Source organism: Erythrolamprus reginae, chromosome 2 (genome assembly GCF_031021105.1).
Source record: "Erythrolamprus reginae isolate rEryReg1 chromosome 2, rEryReg1.hap1, whole genome shotgun sequence".
Lineage (NCBI taxonomy): Eukaryota > Metazoa > Chordata > Lepidosauria > Squamata > Dipsadidae > Erythrolamprus > Erythrolamprus reginae.
Window position 1 is genome coordinate 215,533,485 of NC_091951.1, and position 23,983 is coordinate 215,557,467.

The following is a 23,983-nucleotide window of genomic DNA, read 5'->3' on the forward strand; positions in this document are numbered from 1 at the left end:
TACCAACTTATTTTTGATTCCCTTCCTAATCATGCCAAGCATGGAATTTGCTTTTTTTTTACTGCTTCTGGGCACTAGGTTGACATCTTCATTGAGCTGTCCACTAAAACCCCAAGATCCCTTTCTTGGGTTGTCTCAGAAAGCTTGGTCCCCATCAGTTGGTAGGTATAATTGGGGTTCTTTGCATAACTTTTGCACTTGTGTAGGTTAAAATGCATTTGCCACTTTGTTACCCACTCGCTCAATTTTGAGAGATCCTTCTGGAGTCCCCAGTGTTGAATTCATCGGTTTTAAAATAGACGGGAAAGGAATTCATCCCACGGAAGACAAAGTCAAAGCCATAAAAGATGCCCCAGAACCCCAAAACAAAACAGAGCTACAAGCTTTCTTAGGACTATTAAATTTCACCAAAATGGGTGGGGGGGTTATGATCAAAATAAACAAATAAGCATTAATTTTTTCACTTCAATTTTCATTTCATCGTATTCAGAAATGTTCAAATTAGTATACTAGTGAAAAAGGTATTCAAAAAGACCATTCCAGTAGCTAGAACTAACCTTTTTATACTCCGGGTCTAAAAGGATCCGGAGGGTAACAAGTGTATAGTAAATGGGAGGAGAATAGCAGAGTTAAAATACCGGGGGGGGGGGAGGGAGATTAACCATGCTGATGCCTTGAGCCACTGTCCAAAAGCTAAGGTACTTAACGACCCAGCACCAGTGGCAGATGTTTAGTTATTGGAATTAAGCGATTGCCCAAACGTAACAGCAGAAGAAGCAGCTAGGGAAACTCAAAAAGACAAAATATTTCATACCTTAGCAGGGTACATATTCAGGGGGTAGACAGAAGAAACACTCCAAAAAGAATTAAAACCATACAAGAACAAACAACTGGAATCATCAATGCTAAAAGGGTGCATCCTATGGGGAAAAAGAGTGGTTATTCCCCCAACGCTAAGGAGAATGGTGATGGAGACATTACACAAGGGTCACTCAGGGATTGTTCACATGAAAAGCCTAGCTAGAAGCCACTTATGGTGGCCAGGGTTGAACAAAGATATTGAACAGTGGGTGGCCACTTGCAGCCCATGCCAAGAATCTAGAGCAAGTCCTCTAAGGACAACACCAACAGAATGGGAGGCATCCAGGGGCCCCTGGTCAAGACTCCAAATAGATTTTCCAGGGCCCATAAACTCCCAGTCATTATTAATATTAGTAGATGCCTACTCCAAGTGGTTTGAAATAATTTTGATGGGGTCCACTACCACCTGTGCAACTGTAAAAGCATTATTATTATTATTATTATTATTATTATTATTATTATTAATTAGATTTGTATGCTGCCGCTCTCTGAGGACTCAGAGAGGCTCACAACAAGAAAAAAACAGTACAAATCCAATATTTAAAAAACAGTTTAAAACCCTTAACATAAAAACAATCATACATCTCATGCAGACCATACATAAAGTGGAAACGGCCCAGGGGAATCAATTTCCCCATGCCTGATGGCAGAGGTGGGTTTTGAGGAGTTTGCGAAAGGCAAGGAGGGTGGGGGCAGTCCTAATCTCTGGGGGGAGTTGATTCCAGAGGGTCAGGGCCGCAGAGAAGGCTCTTCCCCTGGGTCGCGCCAGATGACATTGTTTTGTTGACGGGACCCAGAGAAGGCCAACTCTGTGGGACCTAACCGGTCGCTGGGATTCATGCGGGCGAAACTGTTTGCCCCACATGGATTCCGTGAGGTGATTATTTCTGATAATTGGCCACAATTCACAGCAAAGCAAATGAAGGTATTCTTAGCAGAACAGGGAATTAGACATGCACTGGTTTCACCTTATTCTCCTTCTAGCAATGGGCAGATTGAACGAATGGTTACAGTAGCCAAGGAGGCTTTAAACCGCTCAACACCTGGGGATTGGCAAGAAAGAATAGACCAGTTCCTGTTAATTCAGGACATAACGCCTAGCACAACCACTAATAAAAGCCCCGCAGAACTTCTAATGAAATTAAGATCACAATTAGACAGGCTTCACCCCTCATACATCAGCCACCGAAAGAATAAAACCCATTACCAGAACGGAATTTTGAGGTAGGGGAAACAATTTTCACAAAAACTTTGATGGAGGGGTAGTAACCTGGCAAAAGGGTAAAAGAAAAGAAAAAACAGGACCCAAATCATATGAAGTCCTCCTAGATCAGCGGTCCCCAAACTACAGCCTGTGGGCCAGATGCGGCCCACTGAGGTCATTTATCTGGCCCGCAGCAGCATATGAGATTTTACCATGTATATACTAAGCTCCCGAATCTCCCGTCCACTCTGCTGCTGAGCGTCTGGCGGCGGCAAGGAGGAGGAAAAAAGCCAGGGGGCGGGGAGGAAAGTGGACCTGCAATTGGCCTCTGATGGCACCTACTCCGCCCCACGCTTTGGCCACGTCGGGCAACTTTGGCGGGCACGGGGCAGCAAGGCAAGCAGCGAAGGTGGCGCAGCCAAGCGTGGGTCGAGCGGGAGGGCACTGAGCAGTAGCTGCGTGGTGGCGGCGGGGCGGTTGGCTGCAAGGCACTGGCGGCGGTGGCGGCGGATGGATGTGTTGCAGGATGCCATATATGCTGGCGTTGCGCTGGGCATGGGTCTGGAACCTCCATCCCGGCCCAGCCAGCGGGCCAGTGCCAGCCCTGTGCCCATGCCCAGCGCAGCGCCAGCAATATACTGCAACCCGACATCGGTGCCACCGTCTTGGAGCTCTTGCTTGCAGCCGACTGCCCCGCAGCGTGTTGCAGGGCAGAAAAAAAAGAAGAGAGAAAAAAGAGAGGAAGGAAGAGAGAAGAAAAGGAGAGAGAGAGAAAGAAAGCCAGAGAAAGAGGGAGAGAAAAAAAGAAGTGAGAGGGGGAGGGAATGTGAGAGAGAAAAAAAGAAAAATGAGAAAATGAAGGAGGGAAAGAACGAGAGAGAGGGAAACGAAATAAATGAGAAAGAAGGGAAAAAAGGGAGAGGAAGAGAGAAGTGGAAAGGAGGGACGGAGGGAGGGAGGGAAGGAAAAATGGAGGGAAAAGGAAGGAAAGAAGGAAGGAAGAAGAAATGGAGGGAACAAGAAAGGAAGAATGAAATGAATGGAGGGACAGAGGAAAGAAGGACTTTTGGGGGGGGGTGTAAATTTTTTTACATTTTTCTCTCAACATACATTCAAACAATACAATATACCATCTAATTTTCCCTGAATAAAATGCGGTATTTTGTCAGTAACTAATATCAATCATCAAAACAGTTGCAAAAGGTTTTTTTCTAATGTTGTCATCCAGGTACATACTTTTCTTTTAATTAAATTCCCTCCTTAAGGTTCCTTCAAAAAATACAACAACAATTATATTTCTAACTTATTAACCATTATGCCAAAGTGCTTCCTTCTTTCTTTATATATTTTTCTATAAACATTTTTATACATTTTCTATAAACCAAGAAAACCTTGTACAGTGATCCCCCGGGTATTGCGACCCCGATCATTGCGAAATGGCTATATGGCGATTTTGCAACCCGGAAGTAAAAACACCATCTGCGCATGCGCGCCCTTTTTTCTATGGGCACGCATGCGTAGATGGCGCCGGGCAGATCAGCTGCTGGGCGGCTTCCCTAGGTCTTCCCCCTCTTGCTGGCGGGAGGGCGAGCGGCGGGCATCAGCGAGGAGTTTCCCCACCGCCCACGCAAACTCCTCGCTGCTGCCCGCCCGCCCTTCGCCCGCCCACGCCGTTCATTCTCGCCGCTTCCCAGCTGAGTCCTGAAGCGAATTCGCTTCAGGACTCAGCTGGGAAGCGTCGCGAGCGCGCGCGAGCGAACGACTTCTCCGCCGCCCGCTCGCGCATCGCCCGCCCACGCCGTTCATTCTCGCCGCTTCCCAGCTGAGTCCTGAAGCGAATTCGCTTCAGGACTCAGCTGGGAAGCGGCGCGAGCGAACGGCGTGGGCGGGCGATGCGCGAGCGGGCGGCGGACAAGCTGAGTCCCCTTCCCAGGAACCCCAATCTTTGGCTCCTCACTAGCGCTGTGGAAGTAAAAACACCATCTGCGCATGCGCAGATGGTGTTTTTACTTCCGCAGCGCTACTTCGCGAAAACCCGATCATTGCTAGGGGTCCTGGAACGGAACCCTCGCAATGATTGGGGGATCACTGTATAGCCAATCAGATGTTAACAAAAGAAAATTAAAAACAAAACATAAACATATATGTATTTCAGACTTCTTCCCCCCCTCAAAATAGTACATTCCCATTTTGTTTTTTAAGTTAAAATAATGTGCAGTGTGCATAGGGATTTGTTCATAGGGGTTTTTGTACAGTCCGGCCCTCCAACAGTCTGAGGGACAGTGAACTGGCCCCCTGTGTAAAAAGTTTGGGGACCCCTGTCCTAGATGATGGACAGGAGTGGAGGAGGCACATAGACCACCTCTGGTGGCGAATAGAATAAGCCAGCCTCTGGAATAACCGGACACTAAACAAAGACTATGAACATTCACTCGCCACAGGGAGTAAGGACACACAAGTACTTGAGGACTTATCAGAGTACCTACCTGATCTTCCCCAGAGATCCAGTGGGGGGAGCCAAAAACGTAGGTATTGCAGACTCAACGCAGGGAGGCTCAACACGGGCTAGGCCTATAGAGATCCATGGAGCCATGAGCAAGCCAATCTCCCCTCTCAGCGCCGTCGACTCATCTGAAGTGTGCAGGTCTGAAAGAGAAACTCGATGACCGACCTGATTGGAGGATTACATCACATGGCTCAATGATTGGCAGTTTATAAAAGGACTATGAGATGAGGGGTGTTATGTATGTAAATGTTGTGTTTGTAAATACATCTAATCTACATACCGGCCGTGGATTGGCCAAACCACGGCCGGGAAATTCAAGCAGCTGTCAAAGCCGTGCCTCTAAAGGAAAACTTTTTAAAAGGACAGCATAGCCACACCGCATCCACTTTTTCCATTGCCGTGCCTTGTATATAGTTTGTTACAAGTTGTTACCGTTCCAGCCGATTCCTAATAAACAAGAATCAGGCTACAATGCGACTCCTCATTTCTTTGAACTTAACAATGGCAGTCCTCGGAATGTGACTGAAAAGGATCGACTGGTCACAAATAATGTAAACCAAGAGAGGGCACTCCCTATTATTCTCAGTGACGCCAAACGTGCTAACCAAATCTGATGATCTAAATGGTGGGGCTAAGATGGAGGACAGGCAGCACTGGCTCTAAAGAGCTCCTCTAAAAATAAATGTTTTCTAATTTATATTTATATTTTTAATTTCTTTTTAAATTTTTAATTCTATTTTTACATTTAAACATTTTAACAAAATATTTTATACTTTTAACTCATATTTTAACTTTTTAAAATCTATACCGGGTGGAGTGTGTTTCCAGCAGTTCCTCTTTGTTTTATTATAAATTACACTATATATATATTTATTTTAACAATCTTTTAAACAATTTTAAACAATTTTTAGTGCCCCACTGGATATTTTTATTTTAATAATACTTCATGGTGACAGACACAGCTTTGGTTGTTGTTGACTAATAAAGCATGGGGGAAAAGAAAGAAGTGCCATGGAACCAGCCCACGATCTCTCCACCAGAGAAGAATGCAAAACAACCTAAAATTGAGGAGCACTTTGCTGGCAAGAGACTTGTAAGTAAAACTATCCCCCCCTCCACTTCTAAAAATCTTGAGAGGTCAGAACAGGTCCTGTAAAATAGCCAGCAGGTTTCACAACCAACGAGTTCAGTTACAGCTACAGCTGATATGGAGGCTGAGGAAAAGACTAAAAAAAAGAGCAAGAAACAAACTAATTCAAAATGTGGAAAGCTTACTGTGGGAGAACACAACAGAGTGTATGGCAAAACAATGCTTTCTCACAGCACAAACAGTTGTTTCAATATTTGAACAACTGATAACCATCCAACATGATGTAGAGACAATGAAAATGGATATAGCTGTTTTTCTGCAAGCTCAACAATGGGCTACAGTCATTCCCATTAAAGTTCTCACAGCAGACTTGGATAAACCCCATATTCAGGATAAGGAAGAGGAGAAAGTTAAAGACCCTGCAAAAAAGTGGTAGCCCACCCAGAAAATAAGGCGTTCTCCAGGCAGGGCTGCAAGAGGAGGAGGCACTAACAAAAAGATTTATTAGAAGGCAGAACAGTATCTCCTCTAATACAAACACACCAAGTTGCTCTTAGAATTCATTTGATTAGAATTAATTATGGACATTGGAATACCAAGAGTGCTATACAAAATTCCCTAAGCCAACTTCTCCATTACTAGAGGGGGCAGATTGATCTCCATGCTGTGTAGTGGCTTCCAGAGCCCCCAAATTGGAAGAGATTATTTCTGTCTTTTAAACAGCCCACCATTCCACTAATGTTATTTAAGATAGGGCACATCTAGCCTCCTTCCAAATTTTTCCAATCAGAGTTTTTTGTGAGGAAAGGGTTAAGCCTTGTCAACATGGAAGCCTCCAAAGATGCTGTCTCTTTCACATTCTCAACCTTGGGAAAGAGTGATGAAGAAAGTGGGAGTAAGCCAGCATTGCTCGGTGAAGATGCACTTAACTTCACAGAAACTGGTGTCAGGTTGAACTCTCTAACTCCACATGAAGACTTCAGCCTGACAACTGGACTTAATAACACTTTTGGCACTCTCCCAAGGAAAGAATTATTGCCCCCCTCAGAGAGGGTCCGCAACTTGGGCATCCTCCTCGATCCACAGCTAACATCTTTTGGCTGTGGCGAGGAGGGCATTTGCACCAGATGCGGCCCTATTTGGACAGGGAGTCATTGCTCACAGTCGCTCATGCCCTCATCACCTCGAGGTTCGACTACTGCAATGCTCTCTACATGGTGCTACCTTTGAAAAGTGTCCGGAAACTTCAGATCGTGCAGAATGCAGCCCCGAGAGCTATTGTGGGGTTACCTAGGTTCACCTACATCTCTCCAACACTCCAGGGTTGCATTGGCTGCCAATCAGTTTACGGTCACAATTCAAAGTGTTGGTAATGACCTATAAAGTCCTACATGGCATTGGACCACAATACCTCTGGGACAGTCTTCTGCCGCACGAATCCCAGCGGCCGATAAGGTCCCACAGAGTTGGCCTTCTCCGGGTCCAGTCGACTAAGCAATGTCATCTGGCGGGCCACAGGGTAAGAGCCTTCTCTGTGGTGGCCACGGCCCTCTGGAATCAAGTCCCCCGAGAGATTAGAACTGCCTCCACCCTCCTTGTCTTTCGTAAATTGCTTAAGACCCACCTATATTGCCAGGCATGGGGGAATTGAGACATCTCCCCCAGGCTTATATAGTTTTATGTATGGTATGCTTGTGTTGTATGGTTTTTAAATGATGGGTTTTTAGATGCTTTCTTTTAAATATTAGATTTGTTACACTGTCACATTGTTATTATTATTGTTGTGAGCCACCCCGAGTCTGCGGAGAGGGGCGGCATACAAATCTAATAAATTATTATTACAGTGATCCCCCGGTTATTGCGTCCCCGACCATTGCGAACAGGGTAATTTGCGATTTTTCAACCTGGAAGTCAAAATACCATCTACGCATGCGTGCCCTTTTTTTTCTATGGGCACGCATGCGTAGATGGCAACCGGGAGATCAGCTGCTGGGCGGCTTCCCTGGGTCTTCCCCCTCTTGCTGGCATCAGCGAGGAGTTTCCCCACCGCCCACGCAAACTCCTCGCTGCCGCTCGCCCGCCCTTCGCCTGCCCACGCCGTTCGCTCCCCCTCTTGCTGCCGGGAGGGCGAGAAGCCCTCCCCAGCACCCGCTCGCCCGCCCTTCGCCGCTCGCCCGCCCTTCGCCCTGGCGGAGAAATTCCAGCCCCCACCTGGTCCCGCCCGATCCTCCTCCCTGAGGCAGCTCGCCCTCCCATGGCCGCTTCCTCCACCCTCCATCGCAAGCCCTCGCCACCGCAGCCAACGCGCGCTGCGATCTTCAAGCCCGGCTCCTTTCGGCCCAGCATCCCGGGCCAAGCAGCTGCCTTCCGTGACTGAGCCTGGCTGGCCCGGAAGATCGTAGCGCGCGTTGGCTGCAGCGGCGATCGAAGCCAAGCCGGCAGCAATGTCGCTGCCGCTGCAGCCAACGCGCGCTACGATCTTCCGGGCCAGCCAGGCTCAGTCACGGAAGGCAGCCGCTTGGCCCGGGATGCTGGGCCGAGAGGAGCCGGGCTTGATCCGCTGAGCCTGGCTGGCCCGGAAGATCGTAGCGCGCGTTGGCTGCAGCGGCGGCGACATTGCTGCCGGCTTGGCTTCGCTCGCTCGCCACTGAGGAGCCGAAGATTGGGGGGCGGCGCGGCGAGCGAAGCCAAGCCGGCAGCAATGTCGCCGCCGCTGCAGCCAACGCGCGCTACGATCTTCCGGGCCAGCCAGGCTCAGTCACGGAAGGCAGCCGCTTGGCCCGGGATGCTGGGCCGAGAGGAGCCGGGCTTGATCCGCTGAGCCTGGCTGGCCCAGAAGATCGTAGCGCGCGTTGGCTGCAGCGGCGGCGACATTGCTGCCGGGTTGGCTTCGCTCGCTCGCCGCTGAGGAGCCGAAGATTGGGGGGGCGGCGCGGCGAGCGAGCGAGCGAAGCCAAGCCGGCAGCAATGTCGCCGCCGCTGCAGCCAACGCGCGCTACGATCTTCCGGGCCAGCCAGGCTCAGCGGATCAAGCCCGGCTCCTCTCGGCCCAGCATCCCGGGCCAAGCGGCTGCCTTCCGTGACTGAGCCTGGCTGGCCCGGAAGATCGTAGCGTGCGTTGGCTGCAGCGGCGGTGACATTGCTGCCGGCTTGGCTTCGCTCGCTCGCTCGCCGCTGAGGAGCCGAAGATTGGGGGCTGCGCAGCTCTTTTAAAACATCGCCGCCGACATGGGGGGCTTGCTAGCACCCCCCCAAACCCGGGTTGGGGGTTCGGGGGGGGTGCTAGCGAGCCCCCCATGTCGGCGGCAATGTTTTAAAAGAGCCGTGCCGCCCCCCAATCTTCGGCTCCTCACTAGCGCTGCGGAAGTTTAAAACACCATCTGCACATGCGCAGATGGTGTTTTTACTTCCGCAGCGCTACTTCGCGAAAACCCGCTCGTTGCGGGGGGTCCTGGAACGGAACCCTCGCAACGAGCGGGGGATCACTGTATTATTATTATTGTTGTTGTTGTTATTATTGTTGTTATTATTATTATTATTATTTAAGCAGTGTGCTGGTGAGTTTGGAGTGCTAAATGGTCCTGTTTGAGAATTGGTTACAATCATGACTAGAAAAGCCGGAAATAGATCACAGTGGCTGCTCGTGAATAGAGGCATATAGCGAGAGCATTGATCAACGAAATTGCCTAATCGTCGTTCTTCTTTTTGAAGAACCTTAAAGACTGTTAAAGATGGAGCTTGGATCAGAACCGATTTGGTGTGTATTTGGATTATAGTTTTTTGTTTTTCCTTCAAAGTTGTCCTCTTTTGCTTTCGAGGAAATGACATGTCATCTTGGAACTGACGTGTGGCTTTGGGAGCTGATTCGCCATCTTGGAATCGAGAAGCAAGCACAATGGGAAGATTTGAATAACATTGTTACGGAATGGAAAAGCTTTGTAGAGCTACTAATCAAGAACTTTTTAATAGAATAAGTCAACACATATTTTGAGATACGTACGGAGAAGACCTGGAGCAGGCACTGGACATTTTACATTAAATGTAATTTCTACAGAATCATCTTAAGCAAAGAAGAAGAAAAGACGGTATTATTATTAGAAGAAAGGAATCTGTTAGAATCATGGACATATTATTTGATAAGAGGCATTATACACTTAAATGCTTAATTATATTAAAGTTATTGAATTTATTAGCGGAGTCATTTATGGAGAAAAAATTTTGGATCTGAAATTTATTTGATAATAATATGGATTTTATGATATTAACATCATGAGGAAAAGAGCGTTTTGAAAGGTTTATATTTTATAAATGTTTTTTTTCCTTTTTTAACTTATGTTCTATATGATATTGGTTACAATGAAGCTTTATTAGATTTTTTATTTCTCTATATTTTTAGACTCTTTTTAAAAAAATTAATTAATTAGCCGAAGTGGCGCAGTGGGTAGAGTGCAATACTGCTAGACCTGCAGGTCAGCAGTTCAAATCTCATCACCGGCTCAAGGTTGACTCAGCCTTCCACCTTCCGAGGTGGATAAAATGAGGACCCAGATTGTGGGGGCAATATGTTGTTTCTGTTAAAAAGTGCTATTGCTAACATGTTGTAAGCCACCCTGAGTCTAAGGAGAAGGGTGACATTAAAAAAGCAAATAAATAAATAAATAAATAAATAAATAAATAAATAAATAAGGGAAAATTTAAATTTAAATCTAGAATTTTAAGGTATAAATATTCAAATATTGTAATATGTAATATTGTAATATGAAACTACTTAATGTAGGAATAGAAAGAGGGGTTTTTCGGTTTTCTTTCTATTTCTTTTCATTTATTATCTTTGTTTGTGAAGATGGTTGTTAAGGTTTATGAGAAATATATATTTATATGGAAATTTATGGATTTGAATGGAGAAGAAGAGTGAAGTACAATAAGCGATGGAAAGAATATAAGAAAATGATGTTAAATTTTTAGGGGCAGCTAATAGGTTTCTATAAGATATAAGTAGCATGAAATAAATATTGAAAATGGAATTAATAATGGAATGAATTTATTTAGATAAGAAATGAACTGATTTCTGGATTAAGCTATTTTCTAATGAAAATTAAGTCATTTGCTTTAGAGACTTAAAACTATTAAAAAATATGGATATTACCTATTGGGATCAATTTAAGTAGAATAGAGCATGAGAATTCCACTGGGTTTGCAGTGATAAAGATAGAGTAGGGCATAACGATTTAGCTGGGTATACAGCATTATATTTATAATTTGATCCTGATTGGATATTGGAGGGTTTTTTTATTCCCTTTAAAAAAATTCTTATGAATAAAGATGGAGAAATTAACTTAGACACTTAGATTTTAGACAATGTGGATTACAAATTCTGAAGAGTATATTAATTTTTTTTTAAAGGATATAAGTTGGGTCAAGATTAAGGAAGGGGAATTTTCTTTTTTATTCACTGGGACCAACAATTTAGGCTAGGGCATGATGATTCCACTGGGTATGCAGTGATAAAATTAGACTAGGGCACGATGATTTAGCTGGGTATGCAGCGTTATACATAAAAGTTGACTCCAGTGGGTTATTAAAGGAATTTCTTTCTTTTCTTTTTCTTTGTTTGGGTTGGAGGATTCTGATAGGTATATTTTTTTTTCAAAAGCAACTTTAAAAGTTTGTAAAAATTGAATATGCCACATGGAGATAGGTGGAGAAGTTAAAGAGAAGAAGAGGAAGGTTCTTCTTTGTTCTCTCCTCTTCTTCCTTTTCTTTTTTATTCTGCATTTTCCCCTTTTTTCTTTTTTGCTTCTTTTATCTACTCTGCTATGTTTTACTTCTATATTTACCTTATTTACTAAGTGTAAAAATTTCTTTTTTAAAAAATAATTTTTATTATACAGTGGTACCTCAAGATACGAACCCCTCGTCTTACGAACAACTCGTGATACGAACCCAGGGTTCAGAAAAATTTTGCCTCTTCTTACGAACTTTTTTCGAGTTACGAACCGGCGTTTGGAGACTGCTGGGAAGCCACGCGGCTGTTTTAAAAGGTGACAGCCGGGCGGCGGGGCTTCCCAGAAGCCTCCCGAACGCCGGTTCGTAACTCAAACAAAGTTCGTAAGAAGAGGCAAAATTTTTCTGAACCCCGGGTTCGGTTCGGGAGGTTGCTGGGAAGCCCCCCAGCCCGGCTGCGACCTTTTAAAAGAGCCGCGCCGCTTCCCAGCTGTCTCCTGAAGCCAAACGCGGAAGTTCAGCTTTGCCGTTCGGCTTCAGGAGACAGATGGGAAGCGGCGCGGCTCTTTTAAAAGGTTGCAGCCGGCCTGGGGGGCTTCCCAGCACCCCCCGAACATTCGGGGGGGTGCTGGGAAGCCCCCCAGGCCGGCTGCGACCTTTTAAAACAGTTGCGCAACTTCCCAGCAGTCGCCAAAAGCCGTTTTTTTGCGGGGGGTTTTTTGGTTGCACGGATTAATTGACTTTACATTGTTTTCTATGGGAAACAATGTTTCGTCTTATGAACCTTTCGTCTTACGAACCTCCTCCTTGCACCAATTAAGTTCGTATCATGAGGTATTACTGTATTACAAAGCTTAAAAAGAAAAAGCAAGTATATATTGCTTTACATCATTATTTCAGAACATAATCATAATTATATAGTCTTTGTGCTTAACTTCTGAGTATTTTGTACAAGTATTTCATATCGTTTCAAAGCGTGATCATCATTATGTCATCGTTGAAATTAAATTCTAAACTTTCTATATAAATACTTTATGCACTACTGCCCTTCATTACCCCACTCTCCCACTTTGAACTGTTTTGTAACAGTTCCAAATTTCTTTTAAGTATTAGTGTGCGGCATATGGCAGCCGCGGTTCTTAAAACTTTGTTCTGTCATACACTCTATCTACAATCAGTTTGGATTGATCTTAATATCAAATCATTTGATAATTTTCAGAACTTTATTCGCTATCATTGTTATTCTTATGTATCTTCTTATTTTAATTTTAATTTTTTCTCTTTTTTCCTTGTTTCTACCCATTCATAAAATTTATTCCAAATTTCATAATATTTTGAGTCTTCTTTGTTTTTGAGTTTTTGGGTTAGTCTGTCCATTTCAGCACAATCATATATTTTTTTAATGATTTCTCTTTCTGATGGTGTTTCTTCTTTTTTCCAGTTTTGTGCTATTGTAATTCTTGTTGCTGTGATTATGTGCTGAATCAGATAATAATGATCTTTTTTAAGTTTTTGATTTATTATGCCTAAAAGAAAGGTCTCTGGTTTTAATTTTAGTGTGATTGTGGTAATATCGCAGATCCATCCTTGAATTTTTTTCCAGATCTTTTTTATATGGGGGCATGTCCACCATAAATGAAAGAAAGTCCCATTTTTATTATTGCACCTCCAACAATTTGGCTTCAGGTTTGGGTATATTTTAGCTAATCTCGCTGGAGCTAGGTGCCATCTATAGAACATTTTTTGTATGTTTTCTTTATATAGTACCGATTTCGTTATTTTAACACTTTTCCACATTTGTTCCCATTTATCTAAATATATATTGTATCCTATGGGAGCTGGGTAAAATAACTGATTCAGTGACTTTCTCAGAGGTGTTACCGGTTTGTGACCAGGAAGATAAAACAACTTGTATCAGAGAGTTTAATGTGTGGTTAAGGCAGTGGTGTAAAGCTGAAGGTTTTGGCTATGTAAGTCATGATGTCAGTAGGTGGTCTAATAGGGAGTTGTTTAAGAGGGATGGTTTGCATCCATCATACAGAGGTACCCAGGTGCTCGGTGAGGAATTCAGAACTTTTTTGGACAGGCATTTAAACTAGGTAAAGGGGACAGAGATGTAACTGATGTGGATGATTTCTGTCCCCGGCCAATGAGGGTAAATCAGTTTCTGGAAGCTTATGAAAAGGGAGCTGTAAATAGAATAGATGTAGTTGTTGATGATAAGGGGCAAACTAATAATGAAAATAATGTTCTTCGGGTAATGTGCACGAATGCTCGAAGCTTGAGCAACAAGCTCTGTGAGCTAATGGCCATAATATCTAGAGATAATTTGGATCTGGTTGCCATAACTGAGACATGGTTTAAGGATTCTAATGAATGGGAAATATCCATACCAGGATATACACTGTATAGGAAGGATACAATAGAGAGAAAGGGAGGTGCAGTAGCCATTTATGTTAAAGAAAGTCTAAAAACAACACTAATTCAAAATAGGTGTAAAGATCTGGAGACTCTCTGGATTTGCATGCAAAATAAAGATGGTTCTGTCATTAGAATTGGGGTGATCTATAGGCCTCCAGGGCAATCTGAGGAATATGACAACAAGATGGTGGATGAAATTACCCAAATGGCAGTAAAGGGAAATATTGTGGTTATGGGTGATTTCAACATGCCTGATGTTGACTGGAATATCCCCAGTGCCCTTACATGCAAAAGTAAGAATATAGTAGAGGCCTTTACAGGAGCAGCTCTGGCACAGCTGGTTAAGACACCAACTAGAGGGGAGAATATTCTAGATTTAGTTTTTATGAATGGGAATTGGGTTTCAGAGGTCAAGGTGGGAGAAAATTTAGGTTGCAGTGACCATCTATGTTTGTGGTTTGATGTAAAAACTGATTGTGAGCAATCCTATACTACAACCAAAGTATTGGATTTCAGAAAAACAAATTTTAATGCAATGGGGGAATATTTAAATAATGAATTAAAGGGGAGGGATAAAATGGCAGGAGCGAGTACCCAGTGGACTGTATTAAAAAAGGCCATCTTAAAAGCCACAGGAATGTATGTAAGGCAAATAACTAAAGGTAAAAGGAAGAAGAAACTTCTATGGTTTAGCAATGATGTAAGGGCTATAGTCAATGAAAAAAAGGCTGCCTATAGGAGGTATAAAGAGTCTGGAAGTATAGCTCATAGAGAGGTGTATAAAATGAGACAGAAGGAGGCTGCTAAAGCCTCAAAAGAGGAAGAAATTGCCAAATCTGTAAAGAAGGGGGATAAAACCTTCTTCAGATATATTAGTGATAGGAAGAAGAAAAACTGCAGCATCACGAAGCTTAGTACCGGGAATAATACATGCATTGATGGGAATAAGAAGATCGCTGACCATTTCAATAGCTACTTCTGTTCAGTTTTCTCAAAAGACACCTTACAAAACAATACTATAGAGGGATATAGCATTGCTTCCAGCTGTACGGATTCAGCTCCAGTGATCTTAGAAGCCGATGTCTTAGAAGAACTTGAACGATTAAAGATAAATAAGGCAATGGGTCCAGATGGCATCCACCCCAGAGTTCTTAAAGAACTCAGATCTGTCATTGCTACCCCCGACTGATTTGTTTAACCAATCCCTGTTAACAGGAGATGTTCCTGAGGATTGGAGAATGGCCAGTGTTGTGCCTATCCACAAGAAGGGCAGTAGAGAAGAAGCTGGTAACTACAGGCCAGTTAGCTTGACATCAGTTATAGTTAAAATGATGGAGACTCTACTCAAAAAGAGGATAAATCAGCACCTAAAAAACAATAACTTATTGGACCCAAATCAGCATGGCTTTACTGAAGGCAAATCATGTCAGACTAATCTCATTGATTTCTTTGACTATGTCACAAAGGTGTTGGATCAAGATGGTGCCGTGGATATTGCCTATCTGGACTTCAGCAAAGCCTTTGATACGGTTCCACATAAAGGGCTGATAGATAAATTAGTGAAGATTGGACTTAATGCCCGGATAGTTCAGTGGATTTCAAGCTGGCTGAAGCACAGACATCAGAGAGTTATTGTTAATGGCGAGTATTCTGAGCAGAGACAGGTTACAAGCGGTGTGCCACAAGGGTCTGTTCTGGGTCCTATTCTTTTTAATATGTTTGTGAGTGACATAGGGGAAGGCTTGGTAGGGAAGGTTTGCCTATTTGCCGATGACTCTAAAGTGTGTAATAGGGTTGATATTCCTGGAAGGGTCTGTAATATGGTAAATGATTTAGCTTTACTAGACAAATGGTCAAAGCAATGGAAACTACAGTTTAATGTTTCCAAATGTAAAATAATGCACTTGGGGAAAAGGAATCCTCAATCTGAGTATTGCATTGGCAGTTCTGTGTTAGCAAAAACTTCAGAAGAGAAGGATTTAGGGGTAGTGATTTCTGATAGTCTCAAAATAGGTGAGCAGTATGGTTGGGCAGTAGGAAAAGCAAGTAGGATGCTTGGTTGCATAGCTAGAGGTATAACAAGCAGGAAGAGGGATATTGTGATCCCCTTATATAGAGTGCTGGTGAGACCACATTTGGAATACTGTGTTCAGTTCTGGAGACCTCACCTACAAAAAGATATTGACAAAATTGAACGGGTCCAAAGACGGGCTACAAGAATGGGGGAAGGTCTTAAGCATAAAACGTATCAGGAAAGACTTAATGAACTCAATCTGTATAGTCTGGAGGACAGAAGGAAAAGTGGGGACATGATCGAAACATTTAAATATGTTAAAGGGTTAAATAAGATTCAGGAGGGAAGTGTTTTTAATAGGAAAGTGAACACAAGAACAAGGGGACACAATCTGAAGTTAGTTGGGGGAAAGATCAAAAGCAACGTGAGGAAATATTATTTCACTGAAAGAGTAGTAGATCCTTGGAACAAACTTCCCGCAGATGTGGTTGGTAAATCCACAGTAACTGAATTTAAACATGCCTGGGATAAACATATATCCATCCTAAGATAAAATACAGGAAATAGTATAAGGGCACACTAGATGGACCATGAGGTCTTTTTCTGCCGTCAGTCTTCTATATTTCTATGTTTTGGGCCCAGCTAGTCATGTTACAGTTACTATTTCCGTTTCCATTTTATACCCAATTATAAAATTGTACAGCCTAGTTATAAAAATAATTTCCTGTCCTAATAGTAATTTGTCTAATAGACTGTCTTTTTCCTGGATTCCATTATTTTTTTAATCTTTATTCCATTTTGCCTGAATTTACGAATATGGCCACCAATCAATATTAATATTTTTGTTTTCTAATTGTTGTCTTGTTTTAATGTTTCCTTTCTCATCTAGTATGTGGTTATAGTTTATCAGATTTTGAATTTGAAAAATATTGGGATGTGTAAGGGCTTCCAAACTGGAGTACCATCTTGGGATTTTGGGATAGTGTTCTTTTTTAATCTTTGTCCATGTTATCATTAAAGAATCTCTAATTATATGGTTTTTAAAATATGTTGGGACTTTGTTCTTTTCATTCCAAAGGAAACCGTGGCATCCTTGTAAAATGTCATGTCCTTCTAGTGCTAATAATCTTTGATTTTTAAGGTCTATCCAATCTTTTAGCCAAAGTAATGTCGATGTTTGATAATAACTTTCAAAATCTGGTAGGCCAAATCCACCTTGTTTAACTTTATCTTGTAAATATTTAAATCTTACTCTTGGTTTTTTCCCTTCCCAAATGAATTTAGAGATAATACTATTTAATTTTGTAAAAAAAAATATATTCAATTTTACTGGAATGGTTTGGAATAGGTAAAGAAACTTTGGTAGGATGGTCATTTTGATTGTGGAGATTCTCCCTCTCAATGAAATGTGAAGCTTGTTCCATCTAATTAGTTGTTCTTCAGTTTTTTAAATTAGTATGTCGTAATTGTCTTTTTTGATTGTACTACATCTTTTGGTTAATGTTATGCCTAAATACTTTACTTTTTTTACAGTTTGAATTCCTAGGTTTCTCTCTAATTCCTGCTCTTGTTTTAGGTTCATATTTTTAGTTATAATTTTAATTTTTTGTTTGTTGATTTTTAGACCTGCTACCTCTCCATATTGTTTTATTTCTTCCATTAAATGTTCACCTACTTCCATTGGTTCGTCCATTATAAATACTAGATCGTCCGCATAGGCCTGTATTTTGAATTCCTGTTTCCTAACCTTCAAACCTGTAATCTTTAAATTTGTTCTTATTTGATTTAGCATTGTTTCCACAGCTAGTACTGTATGTATAAAAGTGGAGATAGCGGACAGCCTTGGCGTACCCCTTTCCAAATTTGGAACGAATCTGTTAGTTCACCATTAATTATAATTTTTGCAGATTGGGTATGGTGTATTGTTTGTATCATTTGGGTAATTTTTGGTCCGAATTTCATTTTTTTAATTAACTCCAATATAAATTACCATCTCAAATTGTCAAATGCTTTTTGAGCATCTAAGAACATAAGGGCTAGTTGTCTTTCTGAATGTACCTCGTAAAATTCTAAGACGTCCAATATTGTTCTTATATTATTTCTTATATATCTTCCTGGCAGAAATCCATTTTGATCATAATTTATTCTTTTATTCGTAATTGGTTTCAGTCTCTCTCTGCCATAATTGACATAAAAATTTTATAATCGACATTGAGAAGCGATATTGGTCTATAGTTTTGTATATTTTGTTTTTTAGAAAGGTCTTTCGGTATTATACTTACTAGCGCCTGTGTCCATGTTGTGGGTAATAATCCCTTTTCTAACACCTCATTAAATATAATTAATAATATTTCCCCTATTATTTCCTTTAATTCTTTGTAAAATTCCGCCGGTATCCCGTCTGGGCCTGGTGTTTTGTTATTTTTTTATTTGGATATCGCGTTTTCCAATTCTATTAGGGTTATTTCTTTGTTTAATATTGCTTTGTCTAGTTCTGATATTTCTTCTAATCTTACATTTTCTAAGTACCTATTTAATTGATATTTTTTTGTTTCTTCTCTTTGGTATAGTTCAGTATAGTATTTAACTGCGATATTCTTTTTTTTGTCCATTGTGTATTGAGTTTCTCCATTTTCATCCTCTAATCTTTGTATATATCGTTCTTCTTCTTTTTTTAATTTATATGCTAACCATCTACCTGTTTTATTTGCGTTTTCAAATTGGTGTTGTTTAGTCATCTTTAATTTTACAGCAATTTCGTCTTGTATTATTAAATTAATATTGTGTTTTATTTTATCCCTTTCTTCTCTTATTTTTTCATTTTGGAGATCTTTTTGGATTTCTGTTTCTAAACATTTTAATTTGATTTATATTCATTTCTTAATTTTCGCTGAGTATACTATTGTTAACCCTCTTATAAATGCTTTCGTAGTGTCCCAAATATTCTGAATTGTAGTATCATTATTCCAATTGTCTTTAAAAAATAATTTAAGTTCTTGTTTAATATAATTAATGTAATTTTATTCTTGAATTAAAGCTTGGTTTATGGACCATCGGTGATGCTCTTTCCTTGGGTCTTTGATTTTTATTAATATTGGATGGTGGTCTGCCCATAGATTCGGGCCTATTTCGATATCTTGAATTAGTTTTCCGATTTCTTTATCTGCCCAAATCATGACTATCCTAGACCAAGATTTCTGAGGTGGTGAGTAGAAAGTATATTCTAAGTTTTGGGGGTGTCTCTCTCTCCATATATCTGCAAGTCTATGTTCTCTCACCATCTCATGAAATTCTAATGGTAGGGTTTTCCTCTCCTTCGATTTTTTTTCATTGTTTTATAATCTTTTTGAATGTCATACACCGCGTTGTAATCTCCAATAATACAAATGTTTCCCTTTTCTATCTGTCCTAAATGTTCCACTAATTTTTTATAAAATTGTTTCTGATTTGAATTTGTGGCATAAATTGCTATTATAACTATTTCTTTGTTTCCTATTCTGATCTTTACACTTAATATTCTTCCCTCTTTGTCCGAATAGATTTTTTCAGGTTGAAGTTTGTCCCTAATGTATAGAGCTATGCCCCCTTTTTTAGAATCTGTTAATGCTGTAAATAATTTACCTAGTTTTTTATTTTCTAACAATTTGCGGTCCTGATTTCTTATATGGACTTCTTGTAGGCATAATATATCTGAATTTTGTTTTATTAATTTCATAATTGTCTGTTTTCTTTTAATAGGTGAATTCAATCCGTTGATATTTACTGAAAATAGATTAAGTGTTTTTGCCATATTTTCCTTCTTTCCTCTTTCCCGTTCCTCTCTTCCCCTGTACTGTTGCTTTGCCGCCGCTCTTGTTATAATTCTTTCCTCCTTTTGGGGTTCTCCCTTCTCCTGGTCTTCCTCTCCTCTCTCTTCCTCCAATCTCTCCCTTCGAATTTGATGTTCTATATCTTGATGATTATCTTCTTCTTTTTCTAAGTGTTGTTTGATAAAATAATCAGCTTTTTCAAATGAATCGATTTTGATTTTTCTCCCATTCCAAGTTATTAAAAGTCCTTCCGGGATTAACCAACGAAATGGTATTTCCCTTCTCATCAGTTTCGCCGTGAAATAGTGATATTCTCTCCTTTTCTCCCTTATCCTTTTAGGTATCTGCTTGAGGACCGTTACAGTGTTCCCTCGATTTTCGCAGGTTCGAACTTCGCGGATAGCCTATACCACGGTTTTTCAAAAAATATTAATTAAAAAATACTTTGCGGTTTTTTTCCTATACCACGGTTTTTCCCACCCAATGACGTCATATGTCATCACCAAACTAATAATTTTTGCAAATAAATAACAAAAAAAAAATTATTGTTAATAAATAATTATGTTTATAAATATCAGGATCACTAAGTGTCTTATTCAATGGTGAGGACCAGTAATAATGGTGAGTAAATGGTTGTTAAGGGAATGGGAAATGGTAATTTAGGAGTTTAAAGTGTTAAGGGAAGGCTTGTGATACTGTCCATAGCCAAAAATGGTGTATTTACTTCCGCATCTCTACTTCGCGGAAATTCGACTTTCGCGGGTGGTCTCGGAACGCATCCCCCATGGAAATCGAGGGAACACTGTATTTCTTTTTCTTGATAGATTATTTTCTCATTTCTTGTTGTTTTATATATTTCATCTCTTATGGATTTTTTGGTAAATCTTACGTGAACTTCTCTCGGTAGTCTGTGATTTTTCGCGTAGTTTGTCTGAATTCTATATATTTCATCAATGTGATTTTTCACCTCCTCGATTTCAATTTGTGTGTTTTCACTTATTAATTCTGCTAATTTATTAAATAGGTCTTCATCTGCATTTTCAGGAATATTTTGGAAGCGGAGGAATTGTGCCGATTTCTCCATTTCTAATATTGCAATCGAGGCCTCAAAATCTTTGTTGGCCGCCTTTAATCTTCCCTCTGCTTCACATCTTTTCTCCTCTATTTTTCTTGTATCTGTTTCTAATTTTTGAATTCTTTGTCCATGATTAATTATGATCTCTTGTATATTCTCCTTTCGATTTTCTAACCCTTCAATTTTAGCAGACATTTTTTCAAAGTTCTTATTTGTTTTCTCTTGATTCTGTTTTATAGTTTCTTGGGTTGCTGTCGCAGACTCCTGACTCCGCACCATAAATTCATGGATTAAATTTAATGATGCTTGTATTGATTGAAGAGATGTTTTATCCATTGTCGCCATTTCTATATTAGATTTTGCATTTTGTATAGGCGGAGTTCCTGGTGTAGATTTTTTCTGGTATTTAGAGAAGTAGGTTGACATAATATCTTTCTATTTAGAAGTTCATAAAATTTCCTCAAATTTATCTTTAAAAATTACTCTATAAAAGGTATATTCAACGGCGTCAATTAATTATGGGAGAGAAGTAATAATTTGGTTCAGAAAGTCAATCAATCCAGCTTGTCAGATTTTTCCCACTTATCACAGTTCTAACTTGTCCAATATCAAATATCAGTGGTTAATAAAAGTCAACTTTAAAATTTCTAATATATGTATATCTTAATTAATCAGTAAATATCAATAAGTGTATAAATGATCAATAAGTTAATAGTTAATAATTAATAATGAATAGTTAGTAACAATAAATAGCAATAAATAATTTAATATAATTAACTTATATTATATAAACTAAATTTTGTTTAAACTTCTAATATCTTTAATATAATAAAAATATAATCACACTATTCTGTCCCATTGTGTCCCATGGATGCTCAGCCTCCTGTGGTAAATTTTTTAAACTTCAAGATAAGCAGTGTGAAATATAACGGTCTGAGAGAAAATAACACTATTTATAATGAAGACATCGGAACTCGATCAGCTGTAACTCGGAAAATGGCGGCTGCCATCTAATTCTGCAACCGCCGTAAACTGCCGTTAGTGATCAAGGGACAGAGACTGAGAACTGGGCTGTAAGATCAAGCCAGAGAAAAGACCTGTATGCCTCGGAAGAGCTGTATGCTATGTGCTTTAGCTCCCCGTGGCATTCCTGATCATCCCTTCGCTGCCGAACTCGATCAGCTGGGATTCAGAAAATGGCGGCCACCATTTAATCGTGTGGCCACCGCAAGCAAACGAGTAGCAGAGAGTGAGAGCTGGGCCTTAAGACCAAGACTGACAGACAGACAGACAGACAGACAGATCTGGGAGGCTGTGGTGCCAAATGGTGGGGGTGCCTGGCATCGGAGGGACTGTTGGAGCCGTTGGAGTGAAGGATTATACTAGAGCTGTCATTACCAAGGGGACTGTCATTATCAAGGGAAAGGAGGTTACTGCAGAGAGAGAAGGATGGCCGAGGCTGAGGAGAGGCCGAGGAGCTGTTCTGAGGCTGTTCGACATTACTGAGAGACTGTGCGGGATCGCGGTGAGAGGAGAGTGTAGAGAACTGGAGTTGTTGCCCAGTAAGAACAGTAACTATCACAGGGTGACCGGAGTGAACACCGAGAGCCGGGGGAGCTGTAGAGACGCAGGAGTCCGAGTTAATAATAATGAGACACAATTTACGAACTGGGAGTGCCAGGCGGTGGCAACAGACGGCACTAAAGAGATCTTTCTTTCCCCCAGGGACTCATTATTTAAAGACTTAGACATTTATGCTGGACTTTTTCTAGAACTTAATTGACTCAGAGTCTGGGGCCACCTAGCTGTTGATGATCTAAGAACTGCTAACTAATTGATTTTTAACTGATCCCCCCCCCCCTGTATTTTGGTCTTTAAAAATATTTAATAATTTGGCATCCAATACTAGTTTTAGAGTAATTGATAATTAATTAGTACATTTAGGCTATTTTTATATTTCTGGTATATGTATTATGTATTTTTATTTTTTTAACTATTTTTTAGGGATTAATGTATTTATGGTATGAATGAATGGGATTATGTTAGTAATTATTGGAATGAATGGAATATTGTGAATGGAAATGAATGGGAAGGGGGTGATAGATGGAACAGGGTGGGTGGGTGGGATTATAATATGTATGAAATGAATGAATATGATATGAATGAAATTTCAGGCACACCTGACACTGGAAGGGCAGGAGGTGGGGGAAACTTATCTCTGGGGTGGCGGAGGGTCAGAATATCCCGGTCTTGCTGGGGAGAGGCAGATATGGCGGAAGCCATGGAGCTAGCCGTTCCAGGGGAAGGAGGGATCGCTGCTTAATAATGATCCCTTGTTCCGGCTCCATGAGCTTAACTCAAGGCACTGGTGATGAGTGTAAGTCTGGTCCTGGGCTCAAGCTGTTGCTACTCAATGCCAGGTCGGTAGTAAATAAAGCTCTCCTAATCCAGGATTTGATCCTGGATGAGGAGGCCGACCTGGCTTGTGTGACCGAAACCTGGCTGGGCCCGGAGGGAGGAGTTCCTCTCTCTGAAATCTGCCCAGCCGGGTTTCGGATATGGCATCAGCCTCGACCCCAGGGAAGGGGGGGAGGAGTGGCTATTATAGCCAGGGAAAGCCTGTGCCTGCGTAGACTCATTACTCCAGAGATTGCGGGTTGCGAGTCCCTCCTGGTGAAGTTGGACCTAGGGGTTCAGGTGGGCTTGTTACTCACGTACCTGCCTCCCAGCTGCGTGTCAACAGCCCTGCCTGTGCTGCTGGAGGAGGTGGCCGGGCTGGCAGTGAAGTTCCCTAGGCTTATGGTCTTGGGGGACCTCAACCTGTCGTCGCTCGGCGGATCCTCTGGGCTGGCACAGGAGTTCATGGCCACCATGGCAGCCATGGACCTGACTCAAGTAGTGCAGGGTCTGACTCATAAGGGGGGGCACGCACCCGACATGGTATTCCTCTCTGAGCAACTGAGTAATGGTCTGAGATTAAGGGGCTTAGAAGTATTGCCTTTGTCATGGTCAGACCATTTTCTACTGCGGCTTGACTTCCTGGCTCCAATCCTCCCTCGCAGGGAGGCGGAACCGATTAAGTTGTTCCGCCCCAGGGGCCTGATGGATCCAGAAGGCTTTCAGAAGGCGCTTGGGGCTCTTCCAGATGCACTCATCCACAGTTCAGCAGAGTCTCTGGCTGAGGCCTGGAACAAGGCTGCAGCGGAGGCCCTTGACCGAATTGCACCGCTGCGACCACTCCGCGGCACTAGACCCCGTAGAGCTCCATGGTTCAACGAG

The 23,983-nt window shown here is 41.6% G+C and overlaps 1 protein-coding gene across 2 annotated transcripts in view; it reads right to left on the bottom strand.

The window, feature by feature from the left end:
• The window catches only part of QTRT1 (queuine tRNA-ribosyltransferase catalytic subunit 1), a 256,258-nt gene that overhangs the window by 191,836 nt on the left and 40,439 nt on the right, over nt 1-23,983 (bottom strand). The window lies entirely within an intron of this gene.